Below are 13,469 nucleotides of genomic sequence, written 5' to 3' on the forward strand. Positions count from 1 at the left end.
CTCAATGAATGGATACTCATGTACCGTTCAGTCCACACGTGATCTCCAGGTGAATCCTTCTCAAGCCCTTTTGCCAGTGACAGGGATATCTAGGGGAAAGGCCAGCTGGTGGCCACTGATTAGGTCATCCCATCCACCGTGGAGCTTCCTCTAGCCCAGAGGTTTATTTCTGTGCCCAACATCCTTATGGGACATAAGGCTTTTCACACCCTGTGCTGTGCACTGCGTGAGAGAGAGATAGTCCTTTCCTCTAACCTCCTGTTTCCACCATTTTTCCCCAAATGCTCTCCTTCCAATTCCCTGACCATCATGACCTAATGGGCACCAAAGAGTGGAAACCGTAAACCTTATCTCTTCTTCCAGGTCAAGTAAGAATAATTAGGATAATTGTTCCGGGTCCTGTCTGCTTGGCTGTTTTCCTTCTTCCACTCCTCACAGGAGGCTGAAGATTACCCACATGACAAGCAAAGCAATTAGAAGCCAATTCAAAGCAATTGGAAGCGGATCCAAGACTTGTTCTCTCTCACTGACCAATAGGAAATTACTTACGAGTGCAGGTGCTGCCTGGAGGCACTGGGAGAGAAGCAGGAACAGCTACCAGCATCACGGGAGCTCTTCCGAAAGCTCGATGGAACTTTGTAGTATGCAGTAGTCAGTCTTGATTTTCAATCTCCTGGGAATCACCATGGAAATAAACCTAGGGCATGTCTGAAAGGGATTTTTTTTTTAAGAGTTGGTTAACTGACTTACCTTAAATGTGGGTAGCACCATCCCGTGGGCTAGGGTATTGAAATAAAAAAGCAAGCAAACCTAGCACCAGAATCCATCTTGCTCTGCTTCCTAGCTGTGAATGCAATGTTGCTATCTGTCTCATGTTCCCAGCACACTGCAGTCCTCATCACAATGAACTATACCCTCAAATGTTGAGTCAGAATAAACGCTCCCTTATGATACTTTTGCCAAATATCTTGTCCCAGGAATGAGCACAGTAACTCACGTGGGGTCGTTAGTTATCAGACTTGCCCTGCATCTGCTGCCTCTACCAAATGGTGACACACACCTGTGTTTCCCCAACCCCATTGCACCATGGGTCACTCAATGGACATTTCAGGCCATGTGGCCAGTTGGTGTCCGATGGCCACATGCTGTGTGGAGCCTTGAGGTAATCGAAGATTTGAAGAAGTATCCACAGAGGATGGCAGGGTTCAACCTCACAGACCAAGGGTGGTAGACCGTGAAGTTCCTTCAGGAATCTGAACAGCCCCAAGAGAAGTTCCTATCTCCCATAAGCACCTTGAATAGCACAGGACCTGCTGCTCAGAGAGGCTCATGCAGCTAAGAAAGTTGCACAGCAGCCTTGGCCTGTTGCAGAGCTTCTTCTCGTTTGGGCCTCACTGAAAAGTGATGACCCTTTGGGTTACTAAATATGTATCTGCTAACTGCAAAATCCAAAGAGAGCCACTAGACACTGTGCTGTATCTTACACAGTAGGAAGGACCATGTACTTGACCCAGTCCAATGTACACTAACAAGCTCATCAAGGCAGAAGCTTCCCCCAAATCCTGTGGGATTTGATCACCTGACCTTCAAACATATACCATGTGACCAAGTCATTTTAAGATATCATGAAATTCAGCTTTAAATGTCAACTTGTTACTACCTAGAGCTGTCACCTGGGAAGAGAGTATCAGTGAAGGGTTTATCTACTTTGGATTGGCCCATGTGTCTGTGGAGGTCTGTCTTAATTAATTGTGGAAAGACCCAGCCCAACATGGGCAGCACCATTCCCTACAATACGGGCTGCTGAAGTATATGGTAACAGAGACATACAGCTGGGCACAAGCAAGCAAGTATGCATGCATTCATTTTCCCTCTGCTCTTGGCTGTGAGATGTGACTAGCTGTTAAAGTTCCTGTCTTGGCTTCCCCCACAATGACGGACTGTAACCTGGAATTGTAAGCTAAAATGAACTCCTTTCTCCCTGCCTTTTTTTTTGGGGGGGGGGTCAGGCTTTTCAATCGCAGCCACATAAATAAAACTAGGACAGATGCCTACAGCTTCCTGCTCAGTGGGCCCAGGAAGCAGAACTGTGTCTATGGAGCAGCAGTGCAGCATGGTGACTCCAGGAAGAGAAGTCTATCGAGATCCTTAGGGCTGGAGCATGATGAGGTCCTCCCAAGCCTGAGATGGGACGGTATGGTGTGTTCCTTGCTAGTGGAAAGAACAGCTTTAAATGTCCTGGTAAGTTTTATTAAGATGTACAAAGAAACCCAACATACTCACAAGATCAATAACCAAGATATTGGACTTTATTAAAATTGAAGATTATATTAGTCAACTTACCTGTTGCTTTGACAAAATACCGGATACAAAGAACTGTAGGAAAGAATGATTTGTTCTGGCTCCCAGTCCATTGTAGCAGTAGGAGCAGCTCATAACTGTAGCAGCAGGAACATGAGAGTTCGCTCACATCTCTGTGGATCAGGAAGCAGAGATAGGTTAGGGAGTGAGGCCATATTATGACATTCTATGTCCACCCCACAGTGCCCTACTTCTTCTAGTGAGGCCCTACCTCCTAAAGGTTCTGGAACATCCCCAAACAATACCCCAGGTATTGTTTGAAGTAGGTGTTCAAATACATGAGCCAGTAGGAAGCATTTCACACCCAAACCATGTATCTGCTTCGCAGAAATGCTGCTAAAAGAACGGCAGGAATTAGATGTGATAATGTATACCTGTCTTGGGAGATGGTGTCAGGAGAAGCTCAAGGTCATCCTCAGGGATGCAGTGAACTCAAGGCTAGCCTGGGGTACATGAGACCTATATCAAAGAGAGAGGGTCAGGATTGTGGGGAGCTGGAGAGCTGGCCCAGCCATTAAGAGGACTTGCTGTACAACTGTTCAGATTGCCAGCATCCACATAGTCATCTGGGAATTCTGTCTACACCCGTGACCTCTGCTCTGAGAGGGATCATACAGAAGGATCACTGGGACTTGTTGGTTTCCGATCTAACAGGAAAAACACAAACCCCAGCTTCAGGAAGAAAGCCTGCTTCAAAGGCATGGGTGAAGAGTGATATATAACGACACCTAATGCCCTCTTTTGGCCTCTGCATTATGTTTTGATGTGTCTACCTATACACAAGTATGCATACACTCACATGGACATATACATACATACATAAATAAATAAATAAATAAATAAATAAATAAATAAATTCTTTTAAAAGAAGAGGAGGACAGGGGGGAAAAAGACAAGCCCACAGACTGGGAAAAATATCTTTGCAACATATATTAAAAGATTTATTTATTTTTATGTATGAGTGTTTTATGTGTGTGTGTGTGTGTGTGTTTGTGTACCACGTGCATGCCCGGTGCCTGTGGAGGCCGGAGATGGCACTGGATTCCCTGGAATTGGAGTTATTGATGACTGTGAGCCACCAGATGGGGGCTGGGAACTATCGCCGTGTCCTCTGCAGGAGCAGTAAGTATTCTTACCCACTGACATATCTGTCTGGCGCCCTCAAAATACGTTAGATGATAAAGGAGCCCTATCCAAAATACACAATTGTTTCATTAAAAATCAAAAATTGTCGTTTGCTATCTGTTCCCACGAGTAGGATCCACTCACTCTGGATGCTACTCTGCCACTCGGTCTGAAAGCTGCCCTCTCCCAGCTGTCTCCTCTCCACGAGGTCCACTAAGCGGCAGTTACCATGCCTGGCACAGACACACACACATACACACATGCACACATGCACACACACGCACACACTCGCACATGCACACACACGCACACATCTCGTTCTGCCGTCCTTCCCATTCTCTCTCCGCACAGGCAACAAAACCAGAGCCACACGTTCCAGCTGCCTCTCAGCCATTTCGTTCACACACTGTCCTCTTTAGCCTGGTAAATCAAAGTCACAGAAATTTGTAATTTAGCAATTATATTTATATGTTAAATTCTCAATCCACCATTCATCCACACAATAGATTCACTGCCAATTGATAAAGATATAAACCGCCCACCTGGACAACATAAAATCGATCTGGTTCACCTAAATCTGAACCATCCTACTCCCGTAGACTCCACCTTGATCTCCTCCCTTCTCAATGGCCTGCGGGAGTCAGAACTAGCTGCGGGAGGCCAGGGCCAGAACTAGCGAGAGAGCGCGACCGGCAAGGTACGTGCGGAACCAGTTCCACCGCTTTTTTAAATTACCAAAACTTACAAAGAACTCTTAAGTATGAAAAATAAAACAATTCATCTAAAAGCTATAGACACCTCACCAAGGAAGACCTGTGGGTGTCAGATGAGCAGACTCTCAACATCTCACAGATTTGGAGAACTGCAGTTTAAACGATAAGGAGCCATCACTGCCCATGAGAATGTCCAGAGTCAGGGACACTGACACCTGACACTGTGTGGACCTGGAACACCACACGCCTACAAGCTCGAGCACGAGCCACCCTCTCCATGAGATTCACTAAGTAACAGTTACCATGCCTGGTACATGCACGCACCCGCAAGCGCACGTGCGCGCACACACACACACACACACACACACACACACACACACAGACAGAGAGAGAGAGACAGAGAGACAGAGAGAGACAGAGAGACAGAGAGAGAGACAGAGAGAGACAGAGAGACAGAGAGACACAGAGAGACACAGAGAGAGAGACAGAGAGACAGAGAGAGACAGAGAGAGAGACAGAGAGAGAGAGACAGAGAGAGACAGAGAGAGACAGAGAGAGACAGAGAGAGTGAGAGACAGAGAGAGAGAGAAAGAGAGAGAGAGAGACACAGAGAGAGAGACAGAGAGAGACAGAGAGAGTGAGAGAGAGAGAGAGAGAGAGAGAGAGAGAGAGAGAGAGAGATTCTACCAGCCTAGCGGCTGTCTACCTAATCTAGAGGTGTGTTTTGATTTGTTCTAGCATCCCAGCACTTGGGCCAACAGCTACCATCATAGCTGAAGTTACCTACCACCCTGAGGTTGGCTACCCACTTACTACCCTGAGGTTGGTTACCCACTACCTTAAGGTTGGTAATCCACTTCCCTAAGGTTACCCAATTCAAGTCTTTGATGGTAGACTCACTACCCTAAAATCTTTCTTTGTGGCTTTGGTTTATGTGCTCTCAGTGGAGGTGGTTCTAGTAGCTTCCACATGGTTTCTCCTACCATAAAAGCCCAGGTTAGAGAAACAACCTGAGGCTCCCAAAGTAGCAGCTATGCCTTCTATTCTACTGCTGGAAGTGAGACTGGGAAATGGAAAAAAAAAAAAAAGCCACTGGCCACTAAGAGTAGATCCAAACTGAAATCTGTGGGTCACCTAACACTGCCAGCCCCTACCACAGCCATTAGACACAGTGTGCCTCTGTCTTCAGGGGCAGCGAGTAGCAAGAAATGGTCCAGAACCCCACCCCCCCAAAGTCAAATGTTTCTCTTTCCCAAAGCAAAGGCATCAGGTGAGTGGCTGCAGGTCCCTTTGGGAGGCTGGGAGAAAGAGGAACATGAGATTGGATAGCATAGCAGAACCTTTCCTCAGGCCGGGATGGTGAACTGGGCCTTGAGAGAGCCAGGCCTTCTGTGAGTGCTGCCCGTGGGCTGGGCCTGAAGCTCCTCACTGGTACTATCCACTGAGACTTCAGTGCCAGTCCTTCAGTCTTGGAGATGTCATGACGATCTGGCCAGGCCTAGGTATCTACAAGGCTAAGCCACTCTAACCACTGCCCTGTAAATGTAACCTTTATTCTCCTGATGTAACTGTCGTCTCTGAGGCTTACTGCCTCCATCTGTTAACCTAGGCCTAGTCCTGGAAGCTTCTAGTCTCCTTACACTAAAGAATGGGACCACATGGAGGTAGAGAGGTGTGCCTCCAGGTGTTCCTGGAGCCTGGGAGAGGGGTTATGGACCCTGGACACCCCCCGGGGGGGGCGGCTGCAACCTGCAAGGCAAGCTGGGCCCCACTGATAGGGAGAAGGGACAGGGGTGGGTGGGGGAGGGTAAGTCTTAATGTCCTCTACTGGAGCAGCTGTGAGTGTGAACTGAGAATAGGTTCAGCTGCCGCCTATAGGAGCAGGAGGACAAGTGACATCTGGGTTCAGCTGTGGGTAGGAGGCAGCCCCTAACAGTCCCTTTCTCTTGCACGATGGTTGGACAATTTTCAGGGTCAGAACAAAGGCAAAAGTTGGGCCATTCCCAGTACAGGTTCCCTAACAGTCCCCTCGGGCTTGGAGCCCCACTCTCCAGGCAGTGACAGAACAGGAAGAGAATGAGGATGCAGGTATCTCCATGAGCCCAGGTGACAGGCTGTCCTCCCGGGGGTGGGAAGAGCTGTGTGTCATTTGCCCTGCCTTGCCAGACCGTCAGATGTCAGGTGCTGTTTGGACTGGTCCCACTCTGCCTGTCCTCCACCCAGGTGACTCTTAAGAGGACAGAAGAATAAAACCTCCAAACTCCAGAGCTGCACCTAGGCCAAAGTCTCTCTATCCCACCAGAGTCCCTGGAGGCAACTGCGTAGGGTAAACTGAGGCATCAGTGAAGTAAAGGCTACACTAGAACGGATGAAACATTGGACAGATGAACAACTGCATTGGGGAGGGCGAGGACAAGCCGGTGGGGGTGGGTGGACAGGTGGCAAGTGTTGTCCTCTCCCCTCTAAGAAGCAGAAGGAGCAGGGGTAGGAGCAGGGTGTAGGCCAAGAGGGTGTGGCTCAGCAAGACAACCTGGGGACTGACAGAAACATGCTTTGAAATGAAGTCTCTTTGGAGCTTATGGAAATGTTGAAGTCGTGCTAGAGTTCACAAAGATCCCCTCAGAGCCTCTATTGCAGCTGAGATCATAAAATAAAAGAACTATGTCCTTCCTATACTTTTAGCATGGGATCCAGCAGTGACCACACACACCAAACATTTCTCCAGCACATGCGTTCCCTAATTCCATCCAATGCTGCACAGCCTGCCCAGAGATGGGACGCAGAGAGGCTGAAGCAGAAAGCTCCCCCAATAAGAGTGCCCACCCCAGCCCTCGGCAGGTGCCAACCATAGCTTCAGGTTGTAACCTATGTGTTAGGGTTCCTACAGGACCCTCCTCAGGTCTGGGTCACTTGGAGTAACCCACAGAACTCAGGAGAGCACTGGCTTACATCCGCCCACTACTTTACTATAAAGACCATGAGAATCATGGCTAAACTGCCTGCAAAGTGTCCACTACACAAAGAGCCCCTCTCTCTCTCTTCTCAAGATGGCTTTGCCTGTGAGTGCTGAAATCTGCCATAATTCTAGGAGGGTGGAGCTCTAGCATGGTTTCCCTGGGGTCCTCTGGATGGGAAACTTGTCTTCTTCCTCACTCATTGATAAACCTATCATTTACCTGTACTGGTATGGATCCACAGTGGGGGCTGGGCTGGGCCACAGCACATGTATGGAGGTGCTGTTAGGGGACAACTTGCAGAAATCCCCTCCTTCTACTGTGTAGCTCCAAGAATTGAGCTCAGGTCATCAGGCTGGGAGGCAGTGGCCTTTGCCACTGAGTCATCTCTCGGGTCATTTATTATTTTTTTAATGTGGTAAATTGAAATCTAACACTATTTATTCATAAAACATTCACCTTTGGTCATTGGATCTCTTTTGGATAAAACCATTTTTAGTCAACTAATTCAGTCAACTGTTGTGGGTGCAGTACGCACATGCACACACACAAATATACACACACACACACAGAGTTGCACAAACACATACATAAACAAATATACACATGGACACATACACACAACACACAGAGACACATACAAATACAAGAAAACACACACAAATACACAACATACAAACATAACACATAGAAAACACACACACATACAAAGAAACACAAACATAACATACAAAACCACACACAGATATACACACACACAACACACATACAAATACACACAAATGTACACACACAAACACACAAATAAACATCTATACATATATATACACAATCACTCGTATCCATAGAAAAACGAAAAATGCACAACACACACATGTACACACATACCCCATATACACACAAATACATGTATACACAGACACAGAAACATACACACACACACACACACACACACACACACACACACACACACACCATCTTCCACCTTTCTCCAGCCCCTTTCCACCCTTTCCACACCCTAACACTGGCTAATAGAGAAAGAATTACAGAGAGGAAAGGGAACAACGTTATTGTTAGACTACTTCCTGCTAATTAGGGGCTTCTAGTTCCTTGGAGCAGGTTTGATCTTTGCCATCAGAATATCTAATTTCTTTTTCTTTCTTCTTTGTGGGACACTACTTAAACCTTAACCAAGAGCAAACAGCCAACAATCCACTGTGTCTCTCGAGCCTTAGCATTTTTAAACCTTCTGAAAAGTTCTCAGCATTCTCAACATCACACAATCACAGAAACTACCTGCCACTGGCAAAACCACGCCCCCCACCAGAGCACGAGGCAAATCATAGTCAGCTGCTGTGGACGGTCTGACGCAGCCCACACCTGGGATTAGCACAGAAACATTCTCATAATATTTCTGTGTTTTATAGAGAAATCAAAACTCCAAAATTGTCACTACATTCCCCCCCACCATGTTAACCCATTAATTATGCTGGATGTAGCAGGAAATTATAAACAGGCATTTTCAATTAAATAAGTGCTTTCTGGATCAGTGGCCACAGCGTTCTGGAAACCCAATCTGCTCAGTTCTAATCTTTATCAGTTTGGATGGTATCCACAGCTTTGCATTTCCGTGGAGATGTAAACAAATCTGCATGTCCAATGCAAAACTTTCCCAGGCTTCCATTCCGGTGTTAACACATCCTTCCAGGATATAGACTGACTTAATTCTGTGGTGTTTTCTATAACCCAGTGTCTCTCAGCTGCTGTTTGAAACGACTTGTACTTTTTGCTGTGGGGTCTTCGAGACAGCCATCCCCCATTTCATTTCCCAATGACAAGAAATTGCCTTGGCTATCTCTCTTGGACCTACACTCACTAGTTCAATGGCAACCCCTGCCATGTTGCCTGCATACCCCTGGAAGCCTAGGCCTTCTTTCTGGTTTATATTTAGGAAAATCATTGCCCTTAGAGATCCTTGTTCACAATGTCGTTGCAAATGACCACAATTCCCACAATGAAAGCACTGAGTGTGTTGAGAGCTGAGCTCTTTAGTGGCATGGTCACAGTCTCTTTGGAAATGACTGTATTTCCTGCAATTGAAGCACCAGGAATCTTGATGTCAGAGACCTCTACCTATAGCTTGACCTATGATATTACATGGTACATGTTAGAACCAAAACCGGTTGTATTCCTTATCCACTCATCCGTCACCTCTGCTCGTGCCTTTAATGGTCTAATAACGTTCAGTATTCACATTTTCAAACACCAATGTCTCTGTCAATACCTGTCTTGGGTTGGGTCTGATACAGTTTTGTTCACAGCTGAGACTAATCTTTGGAAGAAAAAAAATAATCAGTGAATGCTTGTATGTCTTTGTAAACAAGGGGGATCTTTCCCCAGGCTCTCCAACCTTGTCCCAAGCTCTTAAAGCCACTAAGCAACATTGTTCTACTGTAGCCTCATCGAACTGAATCTGTTCTTGTATATCAGAGCACAGGCCTTCGTCTAGCAACTGGCCTTTTACTTTATTAATTCCCCTCACTGTGTTTCCCCGTTTAGTATTCAGAGTTTCTTCCTTCCACCATGTTGTCTATTGCAATTGCAGACCGGCCTCTAGCACAGCTGTAACATATCCCTCTCAGTCTCAGGGAATAATTTTGAGTGGCCAAGTTATTTAGATTTTGTTTCACATAAGGTTTGCATCTCTTTTGTGAGACCACAACCTCTTCGAGCCACCTTAGACCTATCATTTCCATAAGACGCCATCCTATCCCGTCATAAGCCCACTCCACACCGTTAGCAGGCATATACAGTGACAATTGGGAAGGCAGATGGTGTTCCGGTAACCGCAGGCCACTTTTCCTCCTACTCTGGCAGAGCAGTTAGAGATAAACCCTTTCTTTTGGAACTGGCTGTTTCATCGGCCTCTCCTCCCTCCTTCTCAGCTTTTCTCTGAACTGACTGCCCTCTAGCACAGTCTCTTTCCTTCTCCTCCTGCAGAAAACTCCTGCTTTTTTGCACAGTCATTAGGACTGAGTCTTTTTGTTGTCCCTTTTCTGGTGCCCCTGCCTCCCCAGCGCTTCCACCTCCACCTGCAATTTTTCCAGTTGCAGCCAACTCTGCATCCCTTGCAGACACCAGAGATCAGAGTGACCCCTTTTGTTTACCCTTTTCCACCATTTTTTTTTTGTTTCTCAGGACCCTCTACTTCTACCCAAAAGTTTTCCAACCGCTTAGCCATTCTCCCAATGTTTTTTGAAACAAAATATAAGAAGTAAAAGAAAAACAAGAAAACCCTCTCTGGGAGCAAATATATCCCAGTGGTAACAGCCACAATAAAATTTTTGCTGGTGTCTTGATTAAAATACTCATTCCTTCATCTCCTGCCATGAGATCAAATTTCCCATTCTGCCTAGGCCCACATCTGGGTGCCGCTTGTAGCTGGATTTTGGCTGCTCTATGGGTTCTTTTCTCTTCTCTCTTTCTCCCCCCCCCCCTTTTCTTTCACCTTTTCAAACCCCTAACACTAGAAGAGGAACAAAAACGATAGAAAGGAAAGAGGGTAATGTTATCATTAGACTGCTTCCTGCTGACTCGGGGCATCTAGATCCTTGGGGCAGGTTTGATCTTTGCCATCAGGATATCTAATAATTCTTCTCTTCCTCCTCCTCCTCCTTCTCTTCCTCTTCCTCCTCCACTTCCTCCTCCTTCTTCCTTCTTTCTTCTTTCCACATGGCTACTCAACAAACCATGACCAACAGCAAACAACCAACAACGCACCCAACCTCTTGGAGCCCTAGCATTTGTACTCCCTTCAAAACGTCCCCGGAATTCCAAACATCACACAGTCACAGGAACTATCTGCTGCTGGCAAAATCATGTCTCTGCTAGAGACTGACGTAAAACATAGTCAGCTGCTGTGGACAAACATATTTCACACATGGTATTTTAAAAATACTGTATTCTTATAATTTTTCTGTGTTTTTAAAGAAACCAAAACTCTAAAAGTGCGTCTTTCTCTCTCTGTCTCTGTCTCTCTGTCTTTCTATCTGTCTCTGTCTGTCTCTGTCTCTCTCTTTGTCTCTGTCTGTCTCTCTCTCTCTGTCTCTCTCTTTGTCTCTGTCTGTCTGTCTGTCTGTCTGTCTCTCTCTCTCTCTCTCACACACACACACACACACACACACACACACACACACACACACACACACACACACACACACACAGAGAGAGCATCTTGGGGATTTGGGCAGCAGACGGTCACAGAACAGGGTCTATGGTAGGGTCAAAGTTGATCCCTGAGTTATTTCTTTGAGGCTGAACGTGAAGCTTTAGGCCCCACCCTGACTTCAGAGAGCCAGTGCTGCCCTCTACTGGGAATGAGCCATAGCCCAACATACCCCGAGGAAGGCAACAGGCAAGCCAGAGAGCGTCAGAGCAGAGGGGTGGAAGGCAAAGGTATCCGAAAGGCATGCTGCTATGTGGTCCTGCAACACATGGCTCCCTGGCCCAGCTGCTGGGTTTGGGGAAGAGAGGGTGAGCAGACCTGGTATTGGAGGGCCAGTCCTGGGGTCCTTACCACTCTGAGAAGACAAAGTGAGGCCACTTGAGGGAAGCACCTGTCTCCACTCTTTTCCTAGGTACAGAGGAATTGAGGAGGGGATTCTAGGTGGTTCCAAGCCCATGTTGGCTGCCGGATTCTTTCTTCCATGCAGGTGGAGAAAGGTGGTTGAGGAGTGAGCAAGACCAGGTGGTGAGCAAGCAGGAGGCCCTGCTGCAGGTGGCCACGCACACTGAATGCTTAGGCCACCCCCTGAGACTTTCTTTGGGCTGCACATATGCTGATCTGCATCCTGGTTGGGTCCTGGACTCTTCTTCCCTGAGTGACAGATATAGTGGTCACCCCTCACCAGCCCCAGTCTTAGGATGGAGACTTGGGGAGATGAGAATTGTAGAGGAGCCACCTGGAGCCCCTTGGGAAGAAGGAGAAAAGAGGGAACTACAGCAGTAGGCTCCAATGTCAGTCTTCCTCAATGGGTGGCCATTTGGTCATCTTCCCAGCACCAACATTGACAGCCAGTACACAGCCCTATTTCGCTGGCTTCTAGAAGGCTCAGGGGTCACTTCCACAGTTACCTCCTTTTCCTACCAAGATGCCCTCCGACTAGGAGGATCCTCCTACATTACAGGGTGTGAAAAGAGAGTCACACACCCTTTGCCGGGTACCCATAAACAGCCTCAGATATCTGGATGGGTTCAGATGTCACCAGGTTTTAAGGAGCGCACTCATGTTATGGCCTCCAAAGCCCACTAAGCATGGCCCACGTGTGTTTGAGTCTGCAGTACCGCCCAGTCCACGCCTTATGTCATCCTGTGTTATTGCAGATGCACATTTTAACAGAGAGCCCTTGTGAGAGTAAGGCACAGACCCTCTTGTGCGGCCCCAATACTTGAAGTAAGCAAATACTTGTTCCCTTTTCCAAAAGTGGCTGACAGCGTTTCAGATGTTTCTTTATTACTATGTATTGTTCTATGTATGTGTTTCCTGGGGCAGGGTGTAGGTGGAGGCATGTGGAGGCCAAAGGTCAACCTCAGGTGTCCTTCCTCAAGAGTCATCCAACTGACTTATGGGTGCAGAGTATTTGACAGTGGGTAGGCTGGCTGGCCAATGAGTCCAGGTATCCTCATCAGTATCATCACGGTATCTCAGCCTCCACGGCACTGGACTTACAAGCATGCAGTGCCATGCCTGACTTCTCAACATAGGTTCTGGGGTATCCGACTTCAGGTCCTCATGCTTGCAGGGCAAGCACTTCGACTGAGCCATCTCCCTACCCTATGCATTCTGAGACGGGGGACTCACTATGTGTGTTAGATTAGCCTCTAACTCGCTAATACCCTCCTGCCTCAGCCTCCCACGTGCTGGTTGTGAGAAGCCTGCTTTGTTTTCATTTCTGTCCTTCTATCAAATATGGCTAGCCCACCAAGGGCCAATACCCATAGACGTCCCCCATCTTGAAACTCCTATGTACGTACCATGCCTGTTTGCCCAACCCCTGGACTCTCCTGAGATTTGATTCTATCACACCCCTCTCCTCTGTGCTGATTATGAATTGACTAATGCTATCCGGTCATGAGACTCGGTCACCACCTGCAGAAGTCCTGTTTGGGGATTAATCCCAGGAGGACTTTGGGACACAAGGTCTAACCCAAACACTAAAGGATTTTAAGCAGTTGAACAGTTACAGATTAGTTCACCTTTATAAGCAATGCCAGTCATTGGGCTCTTCTCTTTCTGCTCCCCTCAAGACTCCACTCC

General features: G+C 47.2%; 1 protein-coding gene across 1 annotated transcript in view; it reads right to left on the reverse strand.

Annotated features, from left to right (window-relative positions):
- Positions 1–13,469, reverse strand: part of Ascl2 (achaete-scute family bHLH transcription factor 2) — an 86,680-nt gene that overhangs the window by 27,390 nt on the left and 45,821 nt on the right. The window contains exons 3-5 of the mRNA XM_063280143.1: positions 2,736–2,820; positions 2,344–2,474; positions 550–708 (exon numbers count right to left, since the gene is read on the reverse strand). The gene's annotated coding sequence lies outside the window, so the exon portion shown is untranslated. The remainder of the gene's footprint in view (positions 1–549; positions 709–2,343; positions 2,475–2,735; positions 2,821–13,469) is intronic.

Source organism: Rattus norvegicus, chromosome 1 (assembly GCF_036323735.1).
Source record: "Rattus norvegicus strain BN/NHsdMcwi chromosome 1, GRCr8, whole genome shotgun sequence".
NCBI lineage: Eukaryota > Metazoa > Chordata > Mammalia > Rodentia > Muridae > Rattus > Rattus norvegicus.